At 39.5% G+C, this 21,842-nt stretch overlaps 1 protein-coding gene across 2 annotated transcripts in view; it reads left to right on the top strand.

Annotated features, from left to right (window-relative positions):
* The first annotated feature begins 231 nt into the window (after positions 1-231).
* Positions 232-21,842, top strand: part of CDH6 (cadherin 6) — a 142,708-nt gene continuing 121,097 nt past the window's right edge. Inside the window, exon 1 of one of the 2 annotated variants that reach the window (XM_043887473.1) lies at positions 232-476. The gene's annotated coding sequence lies outside the window, so the exon portion shown is untranslated. Of the gene's footprint in view, positions 477-622; positions 730-21,842 lie in introns of those variants that run through there. The other variant, XM_043887474.1, reaches the window with a different exon arrangement.

The following is a 21,842-nucleotide window of genomic DNA, read 5'->3' as shown; positions in this document are numbered from 1 at the left end:
AGATGATGGCACAAGGTGCACTTTGATAGTATAAAAGAGGAAACCGACGAAGTCACGCAAGTTCTGAATATGTCTTAACCCCCCCCAAAAAATAAGAAAGGAAGAGAAAGGAAAGCCTGGAGCGGAGGGAGTGTTACAGGGAGCGAATTGCTCAGGACTTCAAACACAGGGAGTCATTCTGTCAAGGGGAGGGGGCGGGCGGGGGCAGGCACTGGGCCTTTCTAACAAAGTCCTCCTCTCTTTGCTCCCTCCCACTTCATTCACTTGCAAATCAGTGTGTGCCCACAAGAGCCAGCTCTCCCGAGCCCGTAACCTTCCCATCCCGAGCTGCAGTTTCAGCCGCGGCAGCGAGAACGGCTGAGCGGAGAACGGCTGAGCGGGCAACCGCGGCGGCGGCGGCGGCGGCGGCGGCGGCCGAGACAGGAGCAGCCTGGGCGGGTCGCTGGGTCTCCCCGGGAGCAGGAAGGCGAGCAGAGGTGGGTTCGGTCTCAGTTGGCGATGGTGCATGCCTTTTCTTGTTTTAATTCTGTAGCGCTGATGGAAGCCAATCAGAGAGAGAGAGCCCTCTTTCCCCGGCGGGTGCCGCACGCTGGAGTTGGGAGGGATGTTCAGCCTGCGAGCCCGGGTCGGGGCGGGCGCGCGGGTCCGGCTGCGCTGGCTGCGCTGCTGCCGCTGCCCAGAACGGGCGCCAGTTCCCGGGGAGCTTCGGCGCCGCTCCTCCGCCTTCTGGTAAGACCGTGGAGGGGCTTGGTGGGGGCATATGTGATGGGGCCGCCGGGAAGAACCCGTTGCCTTTCTCTCCAGCGGCAGAGGCTGCCAAGGGGTCTCCGGCATTTGCAAAGTTGGCTGGTCAATTACCAAGGGCGCTGGTGCGTGCAGGACCCGCGGAGCGGTTTGGGGCTTGATTTATTTCCACCTGCCCACATCTCACGGTCTGTGCAAGGACTGCTTTGGCCGGGTTACATTTCTTGGTTTGGGAGCCAAAGCAGAAAACTGGGTAGCTTGAAAACTCCCGAATGCTCCCAATAAGGAAAACTTAGGCTAAAGAGATGATTTGTCTCAGAGAAGAAGATTTAGAAAAAAAAAAAAAACACTGCTAGCTTGCACGCCGGGGGCAACGCCTGCCGGCTCACGTAGGGCAGAAATGCTTAGGTTGCAAGGAAAGTCCAACACTGGACTCCGAAAATGGAGCACACCGTCCAGGGAAAAGTCATGTGGAAGATGGAGCTCGCTTGTGCTCTTCCAAGGCTGGCCAGGCACAAATCTGGGGGAAAACGCCTCCCCCGGACTGGTTGGAGAGCAAACCAAGTGCGCCTGGTTTTCCGGTGTCCGATGCATGAAAAGTGACGCCCCCGGTGCGATATTCCGGAATTTAGTAACAGGGAATCTTGCTATGTTGTGTATTGCAGAGCTGGGATTACTTCTGTAGTTATTCTTATGCCAAGAGTTATCGCAGATCTCGGAGATGGGAGATGCTGGAGAGGTCAGCGTGGTGCTGAGAAGTGTTGTCACTGCTGCAATAAAATCCATATTTTATGGGGGGTTATATGCAGGTCCTTGTTAGTGCAAGGGGCTGTTCACCTGAGTTAACTACAGAGAACATCCAAGTACCAAGAAGTTTAATCATGTGGAATAGCCATACATTCTCTCCCCCCTCTCGTTTTTGGTTTTTGTTTGTTTGTTTGGTTTGTAAAGACATTTTAATTATGATATTCACACTATGGAGGTGTATCACCCCATGGCTCAGCCAATATTCATTTTCACTTACTGAAGCACATAATGTAGGAAAGAAGAGGATTTTTCCTGCAAAAAAAAAAAAAATGTTGCTGCTGGAGTGAGTGATGTGTACATGTCTGGCTGCTCTGGAGGGGCGCACATGCGAAATACGGGTTCTCTGAGTGGTTACAATCCAGGGGGTGCAAAATCCTCCCTGCATGGGAAAAGGAACACGGAGATATACCTTGTTAATGAACAACTCTTCTAAGACTAAAGAACAAATAAGCTCATACAAACTGTGAGCAGGGATTACTTATTTCCTTTCTTTTCTTGCTGATGCCTGTACCTGAAAAGGAAAAGCTTTAGTATTCTACTTTAGGAGAAAAAAAAAAAAAAAACTCTTCCAGTTTGGCTTCAGCATCATCCTTTGTGTTTCAGTACTTGCATGGCTTTGTGCTGGCTATTTTTTTAGAGCCAGAAAACAAGTTGTGTGAAGAAAGAGGATATGATCAAGCAGATGTCTTCATTATGTCATAGGGGAGGGCAAAGTTTGTGCCAGAGGCCAGATTTTCAATGCAGAGCTCAGAAACTTAAAAGAAATCCAACAATTTACTGGAAAATGCAATCACATAGGATTGTATCTCGCCCCGTTTTGCTCTTTGGTGTATTCTAATTAAAAAGGTATTGGGGAGAAATAAAAGGCAGATCTTTTTCTACCTGTTTTGATGGTTCATGGCATACTTCGGAAGCAGAGGAAGTAACCAATTTTTTCAGAAAAACATGAGAAGCAGCAGTACATTTCTAAAGGAAAACAGCAATGGTTTAGTTCTCCTGTACTTGTCTACAATTATCTTTTGCTATCTTTGTAAGTGACAGACTGGTGTCTCTGTAGGGACTTTTAGTCCCTTTACTATCTGGCTTTTACATCAATTTATTGCAATTACATTTCTTAATGTTAACTCTGCAAAGATAATATATAGAAACAATCATTTTCTACTAAGTTGCCTACTGTCAGAAAATGTGTATATTACCTCCTCCACCCACTACTTCCATCAGCTTTGCAAGTAAAAACTTACTGAAGCACTCTTCATTTTTAAGCAAAAATCTCTCTTGCAAAATATTTTTCTGAGATTCTTGAAAACAGCTAATATCAATAGAAAGCACAACTATAGCTCCAGGACATCAAATGACACTTCTTTTTTCCAAATGTATCAATAACTTGGAACAACAGGTTCTGAATATCTAACCAGAGCTAACTGTGTGATTGTACCACATAAGGATAAAAAAAAGAGAGATAAATATGACAAATAATCTGAATGAAACCATGTTTCTCCCTAGGGAAGTAAAATGTGCAGTCCCCCCTTCTGGTCCTTACTCGCTTTGCAGTCCGGAATGCCAACTTACTGAGGCTGAATCCTTTGAACTTGGAAACTTTTTTTAGTTGGAAGGGACCTCTAGTGGGTCACACCATGCATTTCTCCCTGCAGTTCAACTGCATCATGGATTTTGTTATCTAAGATAATAAGCATATAACAGCTTTCCCTTCACAGACAAGACAGTATTCCCCAAGTCCTTTCATGACATTTATTCCAGGTCAAAACCATTACTGTCATTTGTGTAGTTCCTCTAATTTCAGGAGCCCAAGAGTATTTACACAGTTTCTGGGTATCTAGACTTTTGATAACTTCTTTATGATTCCAAATGAAAGCAACGGCCAATTAATAAAGAATTCACGACTACCAATATAAAATTTTCCTTATTTCTCATCTTGCCAAGATTGTACTTCCTTCACTCAAATTTACCCAATAGTAATAATGGCATTATAGTTATGACTCAAAAAGTTCCACATGAGGAAGCCCTACCATAGGGGTTCAAGCAAATATATGAAGCAATTGAAAGAAAGCAGAAAAAATGAGGCAGAAAAAAATTAACTAACCTTTCAGAGATCCGTGAACACTGACAAGTTATACTGAACTAGAGGTTTCTAACTTAAAGAAGCCCCCATTCAAATAAGCATATACTAAAAGTCCAAAAAATGTTTAGATGCATATCACTCTTATTCCAGGAGGTGTTTGTCTTTTATTTTTCTCTCTCTCTTTGATGTATCACAACATATTTTAGGTAACCTAGTCCTTAAAAAAAACTCTGCCTGGAACTTACATAGTAAGATAAGTTTTATAGGGGTGAATCAGCCTCGTCTGCTGATGGTCTGCAGGTTTCAACTCTGAATTTAAAAATCTGTTCTAAAGTTTGAAATGTGTTCCAAATGAGATAACATCCAGCAGAAGCCAGTTGCTTCTGCTGCTAGCTTAGTCACAGCAGCCCATTCTTTGGGGTCAATCAGAATTAGGGTCTCGCTTATAAAACTAACAAGCAGTGACTCAGTCTGAATTGCATTTTTTAATAGTATTTCAGCCTAGCTAGTGTCTACTGAACTTACCTTATTTGCTTCACAAAAAGGTGAAAATGTAGATAATCAAACCTTCTCTGATTTAAATTTTTTTCTGAATAATGATTCTAAATACAAAGACTCAAGAACATCATGTTAATAGGGGAAATTGATGAAAGAATAAAATCAAAATTCACACACACAGAGCACCCAATTGTGACACTGTTCCAATGATATTAGAGAAGAAATAAAGAAATGCACAACTTGGGTTGATTTTTTTTTCTTCTTTTTTTTTCCTTTTCATTCTTTCTCTCCATTAGGATTTTTGTTTTATTTTGAACACAGATGAGAGCTTAAGGCACTTTCCTAGATCTAAACAATATTTTTGTTTTGAGTTTTCCTCTTATGAAGATTAAACTGGCCTACATTTTTAAAGTTCCTATTCCTAAGAAACGCTCCCTTTTTCAAAGTAATCAGATGAGAAAATTCAGGTTTTCTCTAATTAAGGTTTACAGCTGAAAGTGTACAGTCTTTGTAACCCCATCACTCACAAGTAGGGAGATAAGGCAAGAAAAGTATACATAACCCTTGAAAAAGGTGATACACCTTCATTTACTACAGATGTAAATGGAGTAAGGTTCTTTTAAGCCAAAGTGATTGGGTCAGAGGGATCAAGATACAGCCGTTGATCAAGACTGAACTATCCAGGAAATTTTTAACTCTTCCAACAACCAAAACTAACTGAAGAGTGAATGCTGTGAGCACAGATGCATTACTGCAGAGTGGACACATGTGCAGAAGGTTCTGTGTCCCCCATCCCCACAGGTTATTAGAGATTATTTTACCTTGTTTCATCTATTTAATATCACTACACTAACACTGTTGGGTGCTCATTTCCTCTGTAAATCAGATCACCTTGGCTGAGACTTATAAGAGGAAAAGTTTAATTAAAGCCAGAATGTGACTATTAAATTTGATGTGCAGTATATAAGTGGGCAGCATGGATCCAAAGCTTTTTCCACCATACTTAGTGCTATCTTGTGAAAGAGAACAACTTAGGAAGAAGTTGAAGAATACAAAGCTAGCCAATACAGGGTATAATTTATCTTCATAGTTCACCACTTGAAAGAACACTGTGTTTTTTCTCTCTCTGTAATTCCCTAATTTGGTAGATCTGCCCAAAAGATGTTCAGGAGACCTAATAAGTTATAGGAATGGAAAACAACAAGAAAAAATTAAGTTGAGGTGGTGTCCCAAGTGACTACAATGAAAAGAGATGGGAGATGAATTTTTACATAAGAGGAAAATGTAAGAATAGAAATAGAATTAAAGTCACCATTTTTATACAGAGTGTACTTTCCACTTTATAAATACTGCTATTATTAGATACAACTTTATAAACATGATTACATCATTAACGTGTTTATAATCACTATGTTTCTCTAACATGGAATGTAAATTTGAAAGTTATCCTTTAAAAAAATCACCATCTAAAGGAAATGATCTGCATGGATCATAAAATAAGCAGAGGAGTACATTTTTAAAAAGTGGTCTGAAATTGCAGCAGAATCAAAGGAAGGTTTTCCTACTGCTTTGAAGAATATTGACTCTTTTCTATTATCTTCATTGTTCTTCCAGCTAAATAGATATACTATGTGTCCTTCTGACAACCTAAAGTATACAAAAGTGATAAAGACCAACCAAATCATTCATTTGGATTCTATATGTGGTATCCTCTTTATTTAGCCCTTTCTTGGTTTGAATTTCTAGGAAATTTCTGTTTGAGCCAAGCGTTTAATGAATGTGCTGTTAACAAACACTTGTGGTATCTTAGAAGTAAAAGTGTGACTCTGAGAAATACAGAGCAGCAGAGGGCATGGGAATGATTTGATTATTTTGACCAGAGCAATGCAGGTTTTCAGGCTGAGGAAAATGTCTGTAGGTTATTCATTTCTTAAAAACCACTTGAAAGTATGCATTAGGGTTTATAGTAGTAAAAAGAATTGTGTGGGGCATTTTTCTGAGCATAATAATGATACTTCTTATAAGAGAATAAATTGTCTTCTCTTATGTTCAGAGAGTGCCTTAAGTTGGAGGGGGTATTTCAGGAAAGTAGCTAAAAATGACAGCTGTTTATTTCAATGTCGGGGGGCATCACAACTTCACGGCACCCCAAGGGCCTCAGTCCTTTCTTAGTGCACTGACAAACTCACTACATGCATAGCTTTGGGGACTGTAGGTAGAGCTGAATAAGACTGTGTTCGTTTCCTTCCTTATTTGATGGGTAAAAATAATTTTCTTCTTTTATGACCACAGTTTTGTTATTTCATTCCCATCACAGTTCAGTATTTGTTCTGAATGACTTCTTTACCAAGTAAAATTTTATAAGAAAAGGGGCAGGGGGGCGGGTGGAGGAAAGCAGGAAGGAGAAAGGAAGAAAGACATCCTCTTAACAATGCAGTAATATTATAAATGGTTGATGGTGATAAGCCATTTTCATTAAACTCCATTCTTTCTATTACCACCATTCAAAAAGTCAGGTAGTTAACCCAGCCTCTATTGACAGTTTGGCAATTATCAGAGAACGTGAGACACAGAAAGGAATTTAGACATTACTTTACCCAATGCCAAGGGCTTCACTGGTAAAGAGTCTGCCTGCAATGCCGGGTTAAATCCCTGGGTTGGGAAGACCCCCTGGAGAAGGAAGTGGCAACCCACTCCAGTATTCTTGTCTGGAGAATCCCATGGACAGAGGAGCCTGGTGGGCTACAGTCCATGGGGTCACAAAGAGTCGGACACGAGTGACTAAAACCCAATGCCCATTGTTTACATTTGAGATACCTGATGACCAGAGAGATGAAGTGACTTGTCCATGGATCAACTGAATTCATTTTGTTCATTATCTCTATCTCTTCTGTAACCTGAGTTCTAGTTGTGGAATATTATAACTTTTTATCATCTCCACTCAATTTTGCCATTAAAAATTAAAAGAGAAATTTAAATCTATAATATCATTATTTATAAATATGCTATAAAGGAGCAGGCATGGAAACTTATGAAGAAAATACACTTTTGTAAAGCTCCTATTGCAAAGAAGAATTAAAATTTTCCTTCAAAATTTTGACGATTACTTGGGAGGCTGATAAAATGTAGGTTTTTATTTTATTTTTAATGATTTGATGGTAGTCTTGAGTATCAGTAATTTGGCAGGCTATCCAAAGTCACGTGTGCATCTTTGCAAAAAAAAAAAAAAAAGTTTATTGGTCAGTGATCAGATATGAAACATGATAACAACCTATTTATTGTGTTCTTTATAACTCTCCATTTATTCAACTTAAGGACTAAGACAGTGACCTTCCTACTTCTTTGGAGTTAAAATGTCAATTTTGGCATGAAAGTGTATGGATAAATTATGTTGTTTTTTTCCCTTGATAAAATTAAAATCTGCAAGCAACCCAATCTCAACCCGCCCCTATTTAAAAAAATAACTGTTAATGTTCCATGAAATCCAAAAGTCCAAGGACCACTGGGTTAGATAATGAATAACATAATGTTGAAAAATGACTGACTTAGTTTTCTTCCTTGTTTGGATGAATTGAAAGTAAAGGGGAATGACTTTTGGAATGATAAGCCAAATAGTCCAAAAGATAAAAGTCATTCTATCAAAAGGTATTTTTGGATCCCTTATTTAAACTTCATAGAGATTAATAATAACATTCGGAATAACAATACAATCTTTGACTATATTAATAGGTTCTCCAAAATTGTGCTTTGCCAAGGTCATGGCCAAAATATGTCATCGGCAATGAATTCGCCTATTTGATTACATAGTGGATTATTCGGTGGAAAATAAGAAGTTTTAAATTTATATCTTGTTTTTCTAAAAACCCAGCCAGCTCAATTTAACCATAACCATTATTAAAGAGGCATCTTTTTTTTTCCCCCTAAAAGTGAACTTTATATAACTGCGGATAAACACAAATTTCCTAAGGTGTTGATTGATTTGTAGTTTAAGGTATGCACTGTTAGGTCAAAAAGCAGTTGCTTTCTAGATTTCAGTCATGAAAATGAGCTTATCACATTTTTAGCTGCAAAGCTTAAACCTCCTTTTCAGGATTAAAAAAGGGGGATTTTATTAATCAACTATCGTCCATTTTATAAAATGTTTAGAACTGCTCAATTTCACACTCAACAAAGTATTTTAAGCTCTTCTTAAGAACAGGTTCTGATTTAACACTGATCAAAACTGTGTGGTCGGATTGAGTAATCATGATGAAAAATGATAAAATTCACCAAGATTGGTATAGTACTGCTGATCCTAATTTGTATTAACTAACTATTTGCTAGTTAATTACTTATATAAAGTATGTAGTTGAGATTTTGTCAGTGTTTCATAAAGAAATAAATTCTGTGAGAGAGGCCTTGTGATAAATATCAGTGCCACAGTTTTACTCTCTTTCTGACTCATATCCCTTTTTATTAAGAAAGAGATGTTCAGGGCAGATCCTTATTAAGACAACAGAATGAAGGGGTCACTTACTGGTTAGTGTCATCAAGAGGAGGTGGTTCCAAACCTCCAGATCCAGCTCTGCAATAATTTTTTAATTCAAGGAAAGTATATTTACCTGCAGGTAAAGTGCCTTTGAAATAATTGCAGGCACACCAAATACAGGTCTCGTATTTTAAAACTTTGTCTCGTGATACTTCCCTTCTTCAGTATGCTTTTATTCTCAGATGCCACATTCCAAGATACCTTTACAAATAGCACCATGGTTTCATTTTTCAACTTCCCCCGCCTTGAGTTTAAATGTGTGTTTACTCTGTGTTCTAAAAAAACAATGCAATTAAGTTTAAGAGATTACCCAATAGAGGGAAGGACACTGCTAGATGTCAAGAGATCATGTGAAATGACTTTCTCACCAACTAGAATGCTAAATAGGACAGTTACTTATTTAAAATATGAAGCTAAAAGCTACAAAAGAGTAAAATGCTCCCAAGTGATTTAGTTTAGTCTGATGTAATGAAAGATTTTTATACAGTGGACAGAGAGGGGAGAAATTGTTGAAACCTATGCTGGGTTAACTGTGCACCAAAGAACAAGAAGTTTGCTTTGCACTGTGGATATTCTGAACTTTAATAGAGCATATGTTTGCTTCCCAATTTCTCACTACATTAAAATAAATTTTTAAATGGCTTATTTTTTTTCTCCATATGAAAATCACAGCTGTTTAGAAAAACCAATCATGAAAACAAGAGCCAAACCTGCCCTGATTTGTAATTAAGAAATAGGCAATAATATCCATGATGTTATCAAGGACTTTAAAGCAAGTGAAATTTGGGCTGCATTTTAAACTCAGTAATCCAAAGAAGTAGCTACAAGGCTCTAACTGCTCAGGAGATATTGCACTTGTCAAATATTTTCCAATTTAGTTTTCACCTGATTGACAAGTCCTCCTAAAAACAATGCCAAGACTTTGGAAATTTTCTTGATTCCCTGCACAGAAAAAAGCCCACATGATACAAACACAAGATGCCTTGTGGAATGAACAAATACAGGCTGGGGAGAAAGGAGAAAATGGCTTTAAAATATCACTTCTTTCATCTCAAGATCACAGTTTTAACATGAAGGCATCACTAGCAAATGTAAGCATATAGTGAAGGCTCAATAAATGCTTACTGTGAAATTCTTCTCATACAAACTGCAAAAGATTCTCTTCAATAAATACTTCTCCAATTTATTTCCTTTTCAAGTTTATTCACACCAATGAAAAAATTCAAGTTTTCTATCCCATGCTATAGTGTTTAATAATTTTGACTCCTTTAAAAGAAGCCAATTTCAAAGGAAACCCTATCAATGGTGTCCTCAGAGCTAGAGAGACTAAGCATGTAAACAGAGCTGCCCAGCTTTCAAAATTGGCCACCAGACCTCTTCTTCCTCCAGGCAGATTTTTATTAAACTTGGTATTAAACAATGTTGCCTGGAGCCTGATTAACAATTTATGCCTTCCTAAGCAGATTAGCAGAAGTCTGTCATTTTGATTTTTTAATTCTTGTGTTTGGAAACAGGATGCACCTCTGAGTTTACACTTTTTCAATGTATGTATTTTATTTTCAGAATTCAAACTTAAACATTGTTCTTTTCTGAATTTTTTTTCTTTTACAGTTTTAGTATTCATGTGTGTTACTATATATTTTCTATGCTAAATAAAGCAATTGCTTTTTTACTAAGCGATTTTTTTTCTCTCTCATTCAGTAAATCCTAAATGTTCTTTTAAAATATCTTAAAGATATTTTGAATCTGTTACTTTCGAGAACACAAGAAAGATTATTGGAAGTGAGTAGGATAATAATAAAAGCTAACACTTAGACAGCACTTACAATATTTCAGGCACTATTCTAAATGGTTACATGAATTTAATGTTCACAACAATGTTCTGAAGAAAACACTATTAATCTTCCAATTTTACAGACAAAACTGGGAGATAGAGCAGTTAGGCAACTTGCCCAAGGTCACACAGCTAATACATGTCAGAGCTAAGATTAAATCCTGGCAGTCTTGATAGCCCACACTCTTAAATATTAAATTCTTGTGCCTTTTGTGCTTAATATGTATGTATATATACCCAAACAGATGGTAGATAGATGAATAGATTCAAATGTTTGTATTTCAAATTCAAAAATAATGTCAAAATTGTAAGGATATTTATACATGCATTTATATATATGCAATATATATAACATATACATATTTCTCAGGAATCAAAAAATATAATTTTAAAGAAAATGAGAAACATCTTTCCCTTTCAAGTCTCAGTGAATTCATCAGTATATTCCCACAACAAGTTAGATCAATTAATTATAGCCCAAAGCAGCAGATATCAGCCTCACAAAAGTCGTTTAGCTTTAGGCCTAGCTTTTCACTTTAATTTGAGTCAGTCTTACAATCAGTCTTACTGTTGGTCCCAAGGGAAGCCTGGCAAAGTTTCTGGAAGGTTTAGACTCATCACTGATTAATTTATTCATTCTATAATATTTACTGAGACCCTCCTGTGCCCAATGCTGGAGAGACACTGGGATGATAACATACAGAGCACTTTGGGGAAACAGATACTTTCCTTATATTTTATACAAAATAAATCCCATAAGAATTAAAGAGTAAGAGTATAAAACAAAACTGCAACTTTACTGAAATTAGATAAATATATATTCATAATCTTGGGATAGCAATTGAATTCCTAAGCATGAAGCCAGAACTTGAAAACACAGTGAAGGAAGTCAGCAAAGTGAAGGAATGCATGCTTTAGTAATAACAGGCCAATAGTGCCAGCTTTGTATAAAAATGAATAGGACATTCACAGTTCATTTTATTCATCTTCTCCCCATACTTAGATCTTACATGAACATGGAAATTAGTCTTTCATTTCAGGTTACATTATGATCAGTTTATAGGGTCTCTATTCATTTTCAGATTTGGTATTTGACCTCCTGCCCCAGCTTAGAAAGAACCCCCACATCCCTCTTCACTGCCAAAGGCTTATTACAATTTTATTTTTAATAGTATGCCTCAAAGTACGTTAGACATCCCAGGTGGTGCTAGTGGTAATGAATCTGCCTGCCAAAGCAGGAGACCTAAGAGATGTGGTCCCTGGATTGGGAAGATCCCCTGGAGAAGGGCATGGCAACCCACTCTAGTATTCTTGCTGGGAGAATCCCATGGACAGAGGAGCCAGGTGGGTTACAGTCCATAGGGTCACACAGAGTCGGACATGACTGAAGCAATATAGCATACTGTACATGGAATGTTTTCATGTTTCTTTCACTGATCCTACAATTCCCCTGGTGAGTTTGTGGGACAACATTAAGTAGAAATACTTTTCATCAAGAAATCACAAGAAATTAAGATTTAAGTGATGGAGGTTTGATTTAATTCAATAACTATTTAACCAACACTTAGGTGCAAGGCATTGTGTTGGTGCCATAGATAACACCATGGCATCCAGTTGGTTACAATATGCATTAAATACAGGCCTACCTCAGATATATATAAATCCCAAAGAATGCTCAAACTACCGCACAATTGCACTCATCTCACACGCTAGTAAAGTAATGCTCAAAATTCTCCAAGCCAGGATTCAACAATACGTGAACCGAAAACTTCCAGATGTTCAAGCTGGTTTTAGAAAAGGCAGAGGAACCAGAGATCAAATTGCCAATATCCGCTGGATCATCGAAAAAGCAAGAGAGTTCCAGAAAAACATCTATTTCTGCTTTATTGACTACGCCAAAGCCTTTGACTGTGTGGATCACAATAAATTGTGGAAAATTCTGAAAGAGATGGACATACCAGACCACCTGACCTGCCTCTTGAGAAAGCTGTATGCCGGTCAGGAAGCAACAGTTAGAACTGGACATGGAACAACAGACTGGTTCCAAATAGGAAAAAAGGAGTACGTCAAGGCTGTATATTGTCACCCTGCTTATTTAACTTATATGCAGAGTACATCATGAGAAACACTGGGCTGGAGGAAGCACAAGCTGGAATCAAGATTGCCGGGAGAAATATCAATAACCTCAGATATGCAGATGACACCACCCTTATGGCAGAGAGTGAAGAGGAACTGAAAAGCCTCTTAATGAAAGTGAAAGAGGAGAGTGAAAAAGTTGGCTTAAAGCTTAACATTCAGAAAACTAAGATCATGGCATCTGGTCCCATCACCTCATGGGAAACAGATGGGAAGACAGTAGAAACAGTGTCAGACTTTATTTTTTGGGGCTCCAAAATCACTGTGGATGGTGACTGCAGCCATGAAATTAAAAGACGCTTACTCCTTGGGAGGAAAGTTATGCAACCTAGATAGCATATTAAAAAGCAGAGACATTACTTTGCCAGCAAAGTTCCGTCTGGTCAAGGCTATGGTTTTTCCAGTGGTCATGTATGGACGAGAGAGTTGGACTGTGAAGAAAGCTGAGTGCCGAAAAATTGATGCTTTTAAACTGTGGTGTTGGAGAAGACTCTTGAGAGTCCCTTGGACTGCAAGGAGATCCAACCAGTCCATCCTAAAGGACATCAGTCCTGGGTGTTCATGGGAAGGACTGATATTGAAGCTGAAACTCCAGTACTTTGGCCACCTCATGCAAAGAGGACTCATTGGAAAAGACCCTGATGCTGGGAGGGATTGGGGGCAGGAGGAGAAGGGGACGACAGAGGATGAGATGGCTGGATGGCATCACCAACTCGATGGGCATGAGTTTGAGTAAACTCCGGGAGTTGATGATGGACAGGGAGGCCTGGCGTGCTGCGATTCATGGGGTCACAAGGAGTCAGACACGACTGAGAGACTGAACTGAACTGAACTGAACTGAACCTCAGATATTGTAGGTTTGGTTCCAGACCACTGCAATAAAGCGAACCACATGAATTTTATGGTTTACTAGTGCATGTAAGATATATACTGCATTAAGTGTGTAACAGTATTATGTCTTTAAAAATGTGAAAATCTTAATTTAAAAATACTTTATTACTAAAAAACACTAACCATCACCCAAACCTTCAACAAGTTGTAATCTTTTTGCTGGCAAAAGGTTTGAAATATTGCGAGATTTACCAAAATGTGACAAAGAGACACAAAGTGAGCAAATGCTGTTGGAAAAATAGCACTAATAGACCTGCCGAATGCATGGTTGCCACAAACCTTTAATTTCTCAGAAAAATACAGTAACTGGGAAGTGCAATAAAGTGACGTATAATAAAGGGAGGTATACCTATATTAAATATGACTGTTAAAAACTGCCATAAACTTATTCAATGAATACACAGATATTCTGTCAGAATTGAGCCTTTCAGTCATGAAGCAGACTAAGATCTACCATTATTAAATCTAGACTTTAATGTATTGACATCCAAGCTCGGTACCAATATTAATATTCAGCTCATGTACACCAGAACAGCTGTCCAGGTTGCTTACCTCCAGTGTCCCCACTCATCTTCACTGACCAAATCTCACTGGATATTCAGGGAAATGGTCAAGAATCTGTTTGTCCAGCAAACTCTCCCTGACTTCCACTCACCTGTCCCGCCCTCAGCTTAAGATTTTTCACTGCATGATCCTATAATAGCCTCTACTTAGCCTCTAAGTGGGCTTCCCTGGGGCTCAGACGGTAAAGCGTCTGCCTACAATGCGGGAGACCCAGGTTCAGTCCCTGGGTAGGGAAGATCCTCTGGAGAAGGAAATGGCAACTCACTCCAGTACTCTTGCCTGGAAAATCCCATGGATGGAGGAGCATGGTAGGCTACAGCCCATGGGGTCGCAAAGAGTCAGACACGACTGAGCAACTTCACTGCACTTAGCCTCTAAGTAAACCTGTTGTTTCAAACGTCTCTACAAGATAGTCCAGGTCTTAACCTATCACACTGTAAGCCTCGAGAGAACAAGGCCTCTGGGTCTTAAACTCTAACATCTCTAACCAAGGCCTAGCACTGTTTTTGACAAATGGCGAGAACACCTTCGATGTTTGTTGAGAGAAGAAATGGACAGTATTCATTATAAAATTGGACTACACTTATATGCTTTTACATTATTCATGTTGGTTAGTTTTTGTTTCTTGTAATCCGATTTCCTCCAAACATAGTGTAAGAGTACACTTAAGAAAGAAAGGTCAGCGCCAGCCTTCTAGACAGCCCAGACCAAAGGGGTGTACCCAACAGAAGGTGCTGTCCCCAGGACAACCTTGGTGTTGTCAGCCAAGTGTCTGACATAGGGTTATAGACCACATAACTGATGGGTCTTCCAATATAATACTTGAATTTTTTACTGGGGATGTTTTCTTATCTAAAAGTTGCAATTTCTTCAGTCACTCTCACCAAGGTGTAGAATTGTTTAGAGGTTTTATTAATGTGTTCAGGTTGAAAATTTTAGCTGCATAAATGTTTTCTCTTTGGAATAGACTAGCATGATAAACCTTGGTTATCTTTTGGTTTATTATTCACCCATAGTAGTACATCAAATGGAATCTACAAAACAATCTTATATACATGTTTTATGAGCAAAATCATTTTCCCCTAAATTCCTACCCTGGACATGTTTCTTGAGGTTCTACAGAAGTCTAACAGCAGAGTCTACATACCTTGTTATAACCTTGAACACAACTACACAAAATAGACTGAATTAAATTCAACTGATTATGTGGTCCTGTTTCATTCCTTAAGTGGCAGTCAATACATGAAATGGGATCTTCATGAATATTATTTGGCAATGAAATATGCAGTTCAGCCCAGCTCTCTGAGCATGCCAAATATTTTGTAAGGTTTGAGATGAAGAGTGGAAGAGGTTTAGATGATGTTCTTTAAACTTCCTCCATTTAATGTGATATCCGTCAGCCTGAAGTCAAAGGTACATGGAGAATTTTAAATTTACTAATCAATAGAAGTTAGTTTGTTTTACCTAAGTGGATTTCCTAGAGTAGAATAGGTACCATGGTACATTCTGAAAAGTTTGTCTCCTATCTCACCACTATGGGAAATTGTAACTTCCAAGGGAAAAGAATAGAACTGTGGGTTCAGAAAAGTTAGGAAAGTGATTCCCATTCCTCTGGTTAACATTTCCTTTGGTTAACTAACACTTTCAATCAGTAACATCTCACATTAACACAAGGAATCTAAACTCTGTAGAGGCAGCCTCTCCCATACTTCACATCCCAACTTTAGAATAGTAAGTAGAGAATTAAAGGATTTTCAGGAGTGATTAAGCTATTGGGGGTAGAGGAGAAGCCAATAAGAAAGCCTATTAACAGTGGAAAGGAGATCAGAAAAGTAAGCTATAATAATTCATGTTCAGCATCCTAAAGATCTGATTACTTCTTACTCTTTATTACCAAGTATTTTCAGCTTATGCAATAGGATGCTTTGGGCTATGAGTGAGAAAAAAATCCTATTTCAAACTGGAAAGAAATAAATAAAATTATATTTTACAAAATAGACATTCCATAGAAATGCAGGTTCCAAATGATCCATAGATGAGTAGCATGATCAAACACTCTGAATCTTTCTGTTTATCCTTCTTGTCATCTTTAGCATCAACTGCATTCAATGATTCCCCTCAAACTTTAAGATGACTGCCAGTGGCTACTGGAGCTACATCCTTCCTTATTCTTGTCTAGCAAAAGAAAGAGAAAAACCTCTCTCACTATCAAGAGTTAAGGGTAGTGTCCTTCAGTCAGGCTGAGGCAGTACAGGACATATGACCATTTACTGTATTATTTTGCTAGGAAATTCCATGTGCTAATTAGCTTTTTAGACTAAAGATCTATTCTTGGGGTCAGCTTCCCTTGATTTTAATTCCATGCGTGGATTCAGAGGGAAGAAATATATGTAGACAAAACTGGGATTCTATCAAGAAGAAAGAAGTTGGGGAATGAACGTTCCTAGTTAACAAACCCTATCTACTACAGTTTAGCCTGAGAATCAGTATTACTCTACGTAAAAAGTCTTAAGTGTTTTAAGTGGGTGAGGGATTCAGTGGAATTCAGTTTCAGAAACCACAGCTTTACAGGTAACAGATAATAAGACCAAAACCCACCTATTCCATCAAGTGAGGGTTATCAGCAAAATGGCAATTAGAGTGATACTAAACCATTTTAATGACCTCCGTTCCTATCTTTTATTTTACTCTGTGCATGAAGTGGGTTTTGGTGTATTTGTTTTGGGAATATACTGACTAGAAATACATCACTGTCCAAAAAGAAAACATTTTTTTCATCTAGGGAGTTGAGGTTTAACTAGCTGGAAGGGAAGTATAATTTCATTTTGTTCTCATAGTCTCATTTAGAAAATAACCTTAAGAGATTCAAAGGACATCAAGCCATGTGAGCACTCTCCTTGCTCTCTAGGGGCTTGGCCTGGGCTTTAACTTTTCTAGCTTTTTCTGAAGTGTTTCCTTAAGCAACATTTTTGCCTTTAGCACTGTCCTAACCACTGGAGCTTTAAGAAATCTTAAAAAGTGTTGTTTAAAAATAGCCTCACAAAACAATTTTCTTTTCTCTGCCTTGCTAAAAATATCCCAAATCTTTAAGAATGCTTTTTTTTCCTCTTAGATTTTATTTGAAAGGCAACTAAGCTGAAATGCAGATATTTATCTAAATCCAAGTCAAAACGGTTTGAGAAATAATTGCGAAATATAAAATGAAAACTCAACAGAGTGCTGCCTCTGCTATCTGGCTAATTTAAGGCAAAAGTGAAGTTCTAGGGTTGCTTTTTTTAACAAATGCATTTATGTGGATGTGATATATGCCACACAACAGGATGTTCCTAAAACATCCTGTAATAAAATCTAAAGTCTAAATCTTAACAATTTTTTCCTCATCTTCTGTTCCCTTAGAACTGACTTTGCCACCATGTGAATTCAATCACCTCTGCAAATCTTCAACTATGACAAAAATGTCTTTTTTTACCAAGCAAGTTAGGGGTAGAATTAAGGAGCCATGACCATAAAAGCTTTGAATTTAATTAGATGATTTATGTATGAAGTTTTGAGGAAAGGGGGCACTGAGCTCTTAAACTGTCCTACTTTGCATGAAAAAGGGAGTCCCAGGTTGACCGTGTAAGTACAAATACTTTCCAGTTGGGCAGATGACCTGTTGGATGTTTCTCATAGTGCATTTTTCTCAGATAAATGAGGATAATGGTAATTTCAACTTCAGAAAGGTGTCTGAGGAGTAACTAAGATAAGCATGTAGGAAGCACTCCCAAAATGTTGCTGTCCTCATTGTTATCAAGAAGTCTTCCAAGTATTCAATCCATTTGAGGGTCTTGGTTATTTTTAACAAGCTGCAAGGTGTTTTTTTGTTTTTTTTTAATTTCACTAATTGGAATGATGCACAGCATTTTTTATGTCACCAATGTAATGTGCCATGGGGGGCAACATGCCCATAATTCTACTCACTGAAACGTGTTTTGGCTGACACAGTGAATGTGCCAAATGTGGCTTAAATTCAGAATTTAAGCCTCTTCAGCACCATTCCCAGAAAATCTGCAACCCGAGAAGGGTTCCTCATTTGGGTTTGCAAAGGTGTGAACTAACTGCAGCCAAAACGAAGTAAAAAATGGTAGATACAAATTCCCTTGTAGCACGCTATTCTCCTGAGGATCTTGTTCGAATCTGACGGCCAGTTGCCCTTGTCCATGTGATAACGAGTGGGGGGGGGGGGGGGGAAACAGCAGACCACAACTATGGCATCAGAAACACATGACACTGGCAAGAGAAGGCACACATGGACATGTACACACGCACGCACGTGTACACACACACCAGTTCCACCACCAAAAACACCTAAGACAAAACGGGAAATGAGGTTTTGGTTCAAGATGGAGACGTCAGAGGGTCACGTCCTCACTTCCTCCCATGAACACTGGGAACCCACCACTAACACATGGAACTGCTTCCTCTGAAAACACCTAAAACTTGGCTGAGCAGCTCCTGCCCGAGAAAGGCCACAACTCAGCAGGTAGGAGAGAGGGGACACCATCCCCCCAAAACCAAGCCCCCCGCCAGTCAGGAGGGAACTCAAAACCGGAGGTTCTCCCTGAGGAGCAAAGGGTTGGAACCCCACCTCTCACACCGGCATCTGAGAGCCCTCAAAAGGTCTTTAAAAACTAACCGAGCTCTTGCGCACCAGTCCCACAGGGCTGAAGGGTCAGAGAAACAGCCCTCACAGAGCTCCCAGTGGCAGGACTCACCTGTTGCCGGCAGGGCGCAGGTGTCGATGTCGATGAGAGACGCGGACCTCCGCTGTGGGAGTCCTCACTTGCTTGATGTTGCGGCTTAGCTTCGGCTCGAGGGGCAGGCATCTGCCTTGACACACACATTGGGGACAGCTGGGGTGCTCCCCTACTCCGCAAAAGGGAGGCTGGCAGGCGCCACCACGAAGCCGTCTCTACCCTGCCCCAGCCCTGGCGCCATCTTCCCTCTCTCTTCCCGCCTTCGCACCTTCCCCTCTGCCCTAGCTCCGCCCCCTCTGCGTTCACACGTGAGATTGGTGCCCCGGCTGTAGCCCAGGGAGACACTTCTTGACAGGCTGCCGGCACGGGCACTGGGTGGACATTGCACGGAGACCCCACCCCCACCCCACCGCCTTCTAAGAAAGAGGCCCATTTGCTTGGCTTGGAACTTGGGCTGAGGGGTAGACGTCAGATTTGGCCCAGAACTAGGGGCCCAAAGCCCTTCTCTCAGGGAACAAAGGCCAGTGCATGCCATCATCTTTGCACTTGACCTCTGCCTTTTTACAACTGGCAGTATCTCCCAGACAGGAGCTTATACCCTTCTCTGGAGCCTAGATGTCCAACCCACGGAATACTTCTGGATCGCCTGGAGGACAGCCGGGGCTTATGCTTGTAGTCCCAGAGGGCTGCATCTGTGTGTATGAGCCTCTTTTATATAAAGTGTACTCTTACGTTTAAAAATATAATTATATAACTATAAAATTTGCAGTATATGCTGCTTTGTGTCATAATAATAGTAAAGTCTATTCAGAATAAAATTAGTATTAGAGACTTATAGGAAAAATGTTATTTCAAATTTCAGTTCATATACATAACTTTTGCAAAGTACATGTGATCAATATAAGACATTCAAGCATAAAAAATTACCTTTAGATTAAAATATGTGGGGGAAGTTGAATGGAATTGAGTTGATGACAAAGGACTGGTATAAAATTTCTGGCTGTTAAAATGATCTCATTCATGTTATTTTTAGATGAGGCATTGTGGCTATTGAACTGCTACTGTATTAGAATTCTATTAGAAAAAATTTAGAGTGACTTGATAGTGTGTTTTAGTGTTAATATTTACAATTGGCAGGAAGTTACATTATTTTCAATAACTCAAACTTACAGTAAGATTATTTTTTTTAACTTTTTACTTTATATTAAAGTATAGCCGATGAACAATGTTGTGATAGCTTCAGGTGAACGGTGAAGGGATTCAGCCATACATATTCATGGATCTATTCTCCTCGCTAACTCTCCTCCCATCCAGGCTGCCACATAACATTAAGCAGAGTTTCCTGTCTTATACAGTAGGCCTTTGTTGGTTATCCATTTTAAATATAGCAGTGTGTGGTACTTTTAACCACTAACAATGTGGCAGAAATTCTTTTTAGTATCATTTTGATTAACATGCAAGCAAAAAATGTGAGGTGCCCTACCGTAGGGTATGGAAGACTAATGTGTACATATACCACTCATACTGTAGAACTTTAACTAAAATGTTATGCTCTGAGGCTCCGGTTCATCCCTGAATTCCTCAGTTAGGGCACTTTTGCAGCTGGCGTTAGATTCCTGAGAAATCTAGTCCAGGTAGCTCTGTACCAAGCCCAGGCTGTTTTCACTGCAGTCATTCCCCTAATGTGCATGGAGAAACGTCAGATTGGCAGGCCTCTGCCCACAGGTTTCCAGTTTCAGTATCTCCTGAAAACAATATGTTCATCAAAACTAAAACACACAGACCCAGCTGAGTCTAATTCTCTTATTTCTCTAACTCTATAATATGGTTTGGGGCTTTCCCGGGTGGCACTAGTGGTAAAGAATTTGCCTGCCAATGCAGGAGACGCAAAAGAGACCGGTTCCATCCTGGGTCAGGAAGATCCCCTGGAGAAGGGCATGGCAACCCACTCCAGTATTCTTGCCTGGAGATTCCCACGGACAGAGGAGTCTGGTGAGCCACAGTCCACAGGGTTGCAAAGAGTCGGACACTACTGAAGCACCTTAGGTCACCCGCACACATAATATGGTTTTACTATTGATACACTCAATTGACCAGACCACCTGACCTGCCTCTTGAGAAATCTGTATGCAGGTCAGGAAGCAACAGTTAGAACTGGACATGGAACAACAGACTGGTTGGTTCCAAATAGGAAAAGAAGTACATCAAGGCTGTATATTGTCACCCTGCTTATTTAATTTATATGCAGAGTACATCATGAGAAGTGTTGGGCTGTATGAAGCACAAGCTGGAATCAAGATTGCTGGGAGAAATATCAATAACCTCAGATATGCAGATAATACCACCCTTATGGCTGAAAGCAAAGAACTAAAGAGCCTCTTGATAAAAGTGAAAGAGGAGAGTGAAAAAGTTGGCTTAAAGCTTAACATTCAGAAAACTAAGATCATGGCATCTGGTTCCATCACTTCATGGCAAATAGATGGGGAAACAATGGAAACAGTGACAGACTTCATTTTTTTGAGCTCCAAAATCACTGCAGATGGTGACTGGAGCCATGAAATTAAAAGACACTCCTTGAAAGAAAAGTTATGACCAACCTAGACAGCATATTAAAAAGCAGAGACATTACTTTGCCAACAAAGGTCTATCTTGTCAAAGCTATGGTTTTTCCAGCAGTCATGTATGGATGTGAGAGTTGAACTATAAAGAAAGCTGAATACTGAAGAATTGATGCTTTTGAACTGTGCTATTGGAGAAGACTCTTGAGAGTCCCTTGGACTGCAAAGAGATCCAACCAGTCCATCCTAAAGGAAATCAGTCCTGAATATTCATTGGAAGGACTGATGTTAAAGCTGAAACTCCAATATTTTAGCCACCTGATGTGAAGAACTGACTCATTTGAAAAGACCCTGATGCTGGGAAAGATCGAAAGCCAGAGGAAAAGGGGTTGACAGAGGATGAGATGGTTGGATGGCATCACTGACTCAATGGACATGAGTTTGAGCAAACTCTGGGAGTTGGTGA

This window comes from Cervus elaphus, chromosome 25, assembly GCF_910594005.1.
Source record: "Cervus elaphus chromosome 25, mCerEla1.1, whole genome shotgun sequence".
Lineage (NCBI taxonomy): Eukaryota > Metazoa > Chordata > Mammalia > Artiodactyla > Cervidae > Cervus > Cervus elaphus.
This window is presented reverse-complemented; position numbering and strand designations above follow the sequence as displayed.